The 7,353-nt window shown below is 33.9% G+C and overlaps 1 long non-coding RNA gene across 1 annotated transcript; it reads right to left on the reverse strand.

Annotated features, from left to right (window-relative positions):
* Positions 1–1,596: 1,596 nt before the first annotated feature.
* On the reverse strand, positions 1,597–4,729 carry LOC124170508. The gene is made up of 3 exons (XR_006867482.1): positions 4,678–4,729; positions 3,758–3,847; positions 1,597–1,683 (listed from the first exon to the last, which is right to left on the reverse strand). It is a non-coding gene; the product is annotated as an uncharacterized LOC124170508 (long non-coding RNA).
* Positions 4,730–7,353: the final 2,624 nt, after the last annotated feature.

The raw sequence follows: 7,353 nt of genomic DNA on the forward strand, positions 1-7,353 counted from the left end.
TATATCGATAATAAAAGCTTAATTATAATAAACAATCCCCTCTCATTCACACTCAATAACACAATCTCGCTCAAACTTAAATTACGAACTAATAATCTCTCTCACATTAATATCTCATTCACACCAAATATCATACCATCATTCAGACTACATAATATACCCTTATTCATTTGAAACAAATATACCTCATTCACACGATATGGCATACAACATTCACATGATATAACATTCCACATTCACGCAAAAAACATACTTCATTCACACAAAAACATAGCTCATTCCACGAATTAACATACATCATTCACTCGAAATAGCATACCTAACACACATTATATGATATTCCACATTCACACGAAATAACATACTCATTCAGACTAAATAATATACCCTCATTCACACGATATAGCAAACACCATTCACATCATATAACATTCCACATTTACGCGAAAAACATACCTCATTCACACATAATAAGATCCGTCATTCACACGAAATAGTATACCTAACACACATAATATAATATTCAACATTCACGCGAAAAACATACTTCATTCGCACAAAAAACCATAGCTCATTCACACGAAAAAAACATACCTCTTTCACACGAATTAACATACCTCATTCACACGAATTAACATACATCATTCACACGAAATAGTATGCCTAACACACATCATATAATATTCCACATTCACGCGAAAAACATACTTCATTCGCACAAAAAACCATAGCTCAATCACACGAAAAAACATACCTCATTCACACATAATAAGATCCGTCATTCACACGAAATAGTATACCTAACACACATTATATAATATTCCATATTCACGCGAAAAACATACTTTATTCGCACAAAAAACCATAGCTCATTAACACGAAAAAAACATACCTCTTTCACACGAATTAACATAAATCATTCACACGAAATAGTATGCCTAACACACATCATATAATAGTCCACATTCACGCGAAAAACATACTTCATTCGCACAAAAAACCATAGCTCATTCACACGAAAAAACATACCTCATTCACACATAATAAGATCCGTCATTCACACGAAATAGCATATCTTATACACATCATATAATATTCCACATTCACACGAATTAACATGCCTCATTCACTATAAATAGCATACCTCATTCACACAATATAGCATATCCCATTCACACGAAATAATGCACTTCACACAAAGTAACAACGCCATTACACAATGAATAACACACTCTTTCACCATTAAGCATGTTCTCTATCGCACACTGACTCAAATACTCTCATATACACATATAAACTAAATACCATTCTCACACACAAACTAAATCCCATTCACTCATTAAAACACAAATTAAATCAAATTCATCAACAAATACAAAAGGCACATATACAATCGAAATAGACACACATATGCGAAGCAAAATATAATCTAAATCTGCAGACTTCTGATCGCCGCCATTCTTCATCTCTTGAATCTTCAAATGGGTCATATGTTCCTATCGTGTCTTCATCTCTTGACTCTTCAGTTCTTCAGTAATGAATCTACACAATTCGTTTCCTTCTTCATAATTGCTGAGTTCCTGAGTCAATTCCATTGGATGTAGAGGCATTCCACGTTTATTTCATTCCTAAATCTCCTTCTTCAATGTCCATCATTGCAAGCTGCCTCCCTTTCTCCCCCTGCTGATAAAACAGATTATCCTATGTACTCATCCATGAGAAAGAAAGGTCACCTTGTACGGGACAAAGGTTATTATTCTTGAAATAAACAAATGCTAAAGAATAAGAACATAATTGTAAATAAAAAAGGATTTGACCCACATGATAAAGTTCTAGAAATAACGGAAAAACTTAGTCCGGGTAGTTGCTGAATATTAGGTTCCTGCTTAAAGTTTATGTTATCTATAAATATTAATTTTATCATTCTTGGAAACACAAGCAAAACGGAGACAAGAGTAAAAGAATAAACGAAAATCATTTGAAAAAAACTAATTTTCATCTGATGGGGCTTGCAGGATACCGTTAAGGAAGCGTAAAAAAAACATCCTCAGGATTAAATAGAAATTGATTGTACAATGATAGGGGAAATTTCAGCTATAATATTCATAGATTCGCCAAGATTTCAGGGTTCATATAGCGAAGTAGAAAATAAAATTGACGCATGAAAGGATTAACTGACATTTTTAAAGCTCAAAAAAATAAATAATTTGCAATTTTCAAAGTACTAAACAACAAAACTTGGAACGTACCGATTTGAAAAAAATAAGATTCACTGATACGCAGTGGTAAAATGTGATAATCAATACATTCTCATGATAATATTACAAAGAAATCAAATTCCACCAAAAAGACGCACAAAACAAAAGAATGTGAACATCGCGATACTTCCAAATTCACCTGTAGTCACGTAGTTTGGGCAATAGTCAATTGAAGCAAATAAGATTTTGTGCACGAAAAATCATTTCTTCCTAAGAACACGAGGCATAAATCATCATCTTGGATGAAACGGATATGAAAAATATGACTTTTATGGAAATTAATATTAATTTTTATTGTCCAACTACTGTGTAATTATTAATTTTATTAGTTAAAAATTTCTGGATACCATTATCAATGCACGTAAACATTTAGAATTTGCCAAAAATTAGATGGTGTGAAAGGCGGTGTTAAATATTTTCCTGTCCAATATTTTACGAAATAATATTAAATTTTATAAGTTATTTAGAGTTAAATCGTATCTTCTCCCGTCGTGTGATTTCAAAAATTGATAGAGACATCCCATTTTTGTCCATTAAATTATGCCCATTTATGGCACCATTAAAGAGTTTGATCCCAAATGAAGCTGAAACGAAATTTCTTCTCAGCCAAAACAAAAAAATCTATATATGAGCACCTTAAATTATCTATTCACATAACTGCTAGACTTTTCGGTCAGGTTCTCCAAAGAATTCAATTCTCCAGATCAAATGACAATCACGTATACATATTTTGTCATTCTAATTTCACAAAGCTGGAAGTAATACTCGTACGACAGGACAACAATTGACAACTTTGATAAAACGGAGGAGGAACGGCTATAAAACACATGCGACAATGGTTTTGTGAAAATCATTCTTTTTTATTTATGAAACATCGAAGGGAAAATTTAAAGAAATCAGAAGAGCATGCAGCGAACTAGATGAACTATTTTTAAAGGCTGCCGATCTTATATTTTTTTAAGTATGGAAAAACACTGAGAAAAAATAGAGAATTTTAATGAAAATGTGTACTCTTCATCGTTCAATGCTAATTTTCAGCAGAAATTGATTCAGCTGAGAGAGTTATTACCAAACTTATATTGGGCTGAATTTCGGATATCCACCCTGGCTGAATGAAAAATACTGAAATTAACGGTAACCGTAAGGGATGCTATAGAAGAGTTGGAGAGATCGGAATAATGATTTCATTTTTTAAAATATTAATACTTCATTAATTAACTCTCCTTTCCCTGCACTCTAAAAGAAACGACGAAAATTGAGGAAATGGTTAGGTCTCCGAATAAAAATCCCTTACTGCCTGCAGCACTTCAAGTCTCGTTCCAAAGGCAGCAGATCAATTGCAATGTACCACAACCAACAAGTGTAACAAAAATAATATTACAGCATTTAATGAGAAGAGAAGTATCTTGTTTCAAATTTTTTTTAAGATGTTCACATAGCAAACTTTTGAAATAATTAACGGACACGCAGAAAAAGGCGTATTAGAACGATTTCCTTACCTTTTGGTGTGATGTCAGTACAGTATTACATTCCGGATTAGCGCCATTTTCCCACCAGCTTACTCCATGATCATCAGCGATGACTTGTAGCTGAGGAGAGAGAGAAAAGGGAATTGAATTAATCTCGGTGTAAAATTGAAAATTGAAAAGGTGTGTGTTTAAGTGATTTAAAGTCATTTCCAATGAATAGTTATTTTGAGCAGCCAACAGGATAAGTGTTATCTACGCATACAAAGGTATTCAAATATATATACAAAAAAGTTATACTCAGAAAAATAAAAACTTTTGGAATTGTTTTAGGAAAGAGTCGATTTCTTAAATGAGGAATGGAAATAAATCATGAATATGGATAAATGATTGCACAGATTAATGCTGAGGTTGAGCATTCGAAAAAGGCCCCAAAAAGTTTTTTAAAAACTGATCATGACGTATACGTGTGACCCGAGGAAAAAAGATCATTGAACAAAATGAATTCATTTAAATGCATTATTAATCTCAGAAAATATAAGATGTCACATATCATAGACGCAGAAATAGCTAGGGATGACTAGGATATTCAAAATGGTGTAATATGTATTACGAATTAAAAAAATATATAAACTCAATTGGATACATTAAAATAAATTGAAATAATAATAGCATGTCAATAACTCATGTTGAATAGACTTGCATACCATTTTGCAATGTTAGCATCGGAGTTTTGGGGCAATCATTTTAATTGGCACTCAACTGAGAAAATAGGGATAGATCGCAGGTGAATTGCTTAACAAATTGAGGACTTTAATAGTTCATGGGAGTAATTATAAATACTACTCGTCCACAAAACATTATATCATTAATATGACGATGTGATAAAATATAAAAGCCAAAACAACATCAAACCGAGAAATAGAGAAATACATTTAAAATTTTATTCTTACCGATTTCCATGAGAAGAAATTCCTGGTTGATTTATCTTCAGATCATTTTTTCAATTAACTGAAGGTCTCAATCTTCAGAAGTCTTCATATATTCGGCCAAGGAAATATCTTCAGCCTATGAAGAGAGCGGGTTAGTACATACAAGGATAATAAAAAAACTTCCCCCGAGGAATCACTTACGCCCCACTACAATACAAAGGAAGTCACCGTGACACAAGGAGGAAATTACCACTTTTCCGTCCAAGTGACACAGCATCATCCCCGTACACTGCAATGGTTTACAGCGCATGCAAAACCTTGGTTCGACACAAAAAACTAAAATTAACGCAAGCTAAAAATCCTAGCCTTACTCGACGCTATGATTCATAGCCATAATGGCCCAAAAGCTTACCTAGTTTTGAAGCTGGGGTCCTCTTCACGTGAAGTTCTGATGACCTAGACCCTGGAGAGAGAGGGAGAGAATACATACAAGGAAAATAAATGACCCTTCCCCCAAGGAATCGCATACGTCCCACTGCAATGCACGGGAAGTCACCGTGACACAGGAGGAAATTACCACTTTCCAATCAAATGACACAGTTTCATCCCCGTACACTGCAATGGTTTACAGCGTATGTAAAACCTCGGTTCGATACAAAAAAACTAAAATTAACGCAAGGTAAAAACCCTAGCCTTACTCGACGCAATGATCACGGCCCAAAAGGCCCAAAATCCACGCTAATTCCTTCGTTTTATTCTTCGCGATATCCTCTTCTTTTGTTGTCTTCTTTTTTCTCCTCCTTAAAGTGGAGGACACACGAATCACTCCAATCTTTTCGCCGTTCGTACGATCAAAAAGCAATTTTCGCTCAAATACGCAACGAATCGGATAAAAAACCATGTACGCACGCATGTCGTATCGCTTTTTTTCTTCGAGATCTCATCGTTGTATTCTCTCTTCCATCTTATAACGGAGCTGGTTAGTGCTCATGAAAATGAGATACAAGTATACATGTAACCCAAAAATGCATCGCAAAACAAAGCAAAACCTATTCACACATTAAAAATAACTCAACATGGTACCTTTATCCGTCCCAACTTAAATTTTGTATTTTAGGCCTGTTTTATTTGCAACTTTTGATACCTTTTGTATTTATGGCACCTTTTTAAGATTTCACTCTTTTCAAGTTGCTGTTTTGTGAACTTTCCGTTCACGAGAATTCTCATAAGAATACCCATTTACTATATGGGTCTATAACCATATAATAACCTCATCGGATCCGATTTTAACCAAGAGCTGAATTCAACTCATACCTCATAATACCAAGTCGTCCCTCTTGAACTACAATCATCAAAGAGAGAGACTTCATTTTACCATCATACCGCGGTACATATAACATTGCTAATTAGCTTATTTTCCGATGAATTCTGTAGGGAAAGACACAGTATATTAACAGCATGAATCAGAATAACTAAATTATAATAAAATATAACCTCAGAAATAAGCAGCCTTCTGCTCATCACTGAAAACCATCTACTTCATAGGAGATGCAAACACGCCTTCCGTTGTCATTGAAACATCTTGTATCATCTTGATTGTGTCAGCTTTCTTATTGCTAGATAGCACAAATAACCGCACGATCTTTTTACTCCTGGAAAACGGCTGCCTTTGTTCACCCTGAAATAAATAAAAATGATGTTGTAATTTTAATTAAGTTTATTTTTTAACCTATTGGTGAATATCAATATTAATCAATACATTAGGTTATATGCCAAATGTTTTTTGCCATTTCATGCTAGTAATTCACAAATCAATTTGTTTTCAATATTTGTTATGTGTTCTCGTAATTTTAATCAGGTAACAAAATATATTGCTGTAATCCATCAAACGATGGAAAAATTCATGACAATGAAGGATGTTTTCAACGCCCCCATAAATAAATATTTTATCTGTTTCTAATTAAAATAAAATTTTGTACAAAACTTTTGATGAAATGCGGTAAAAAAAGATTAATAGCACAAATTTTTACAATTGTTGTGAAAGGTTTATCAGGATAAAATTAAGGTTTAATCTAAGATTTGTAAAAAAAAGATACTGCAATAAGTATTTAAAAAAAGACACCCGGGTTTATGTCGCGTGATGTAACGGTAAATGTGTCAGACGCACAGTGGGCTAGAATCGTTTAAAAAGCTGTCCAAAACCTCAAAATCGATTGTTTTGAAGTGAGTTTTTGAGTTAAATTGAGTGGGAAAATAACTAAATTCATCCTCATGCAGTATTTTCGTTAATGGTGTTATTGAAAAAAGATGTTATACCATCTTCATTAACACTCCTCCGCCTCCCATTTGAAGGGTTTTTTTAAAGATTTTTTTTCATCATTCATCATTTAAATTAATTAATTTACTTAACATCTGGGTAACACTGTCTGTACGCCCGTAGCAGTTTTTTTGACTAACCGCGCAGCCTTACTTTGTATTTTATTCAGTTCGCGGATTAAGTCTTTCTGTACAGGATCCCATGTGACATCGCTGCATATTCAAGTGCGGTCGGACGAGTGGCGAAATAGCACCTTTCTTTTACTTTCTCATCCGAAAATCTTCCCACAATACGCTTGACGAATCCTAATTTCTTCAGGGCTATGCCGCAGATATTCCTTGTACGTGTTCCCCACGAGAGGTTCCAGGTTATCTTAACTC

This window comes from Ischnura elegans, chromosome X (assembly GCF_921293095.1).
Source record: "Ischnura elegans chromosome X, ioIscEleg1.1, whole genome shotgun sequence".
NCBI lineage: Eukaryota > Metazoa > Arthropoda > Insecta > Odonata > Coenagrionidae > Ischnura > Ischnura elegans.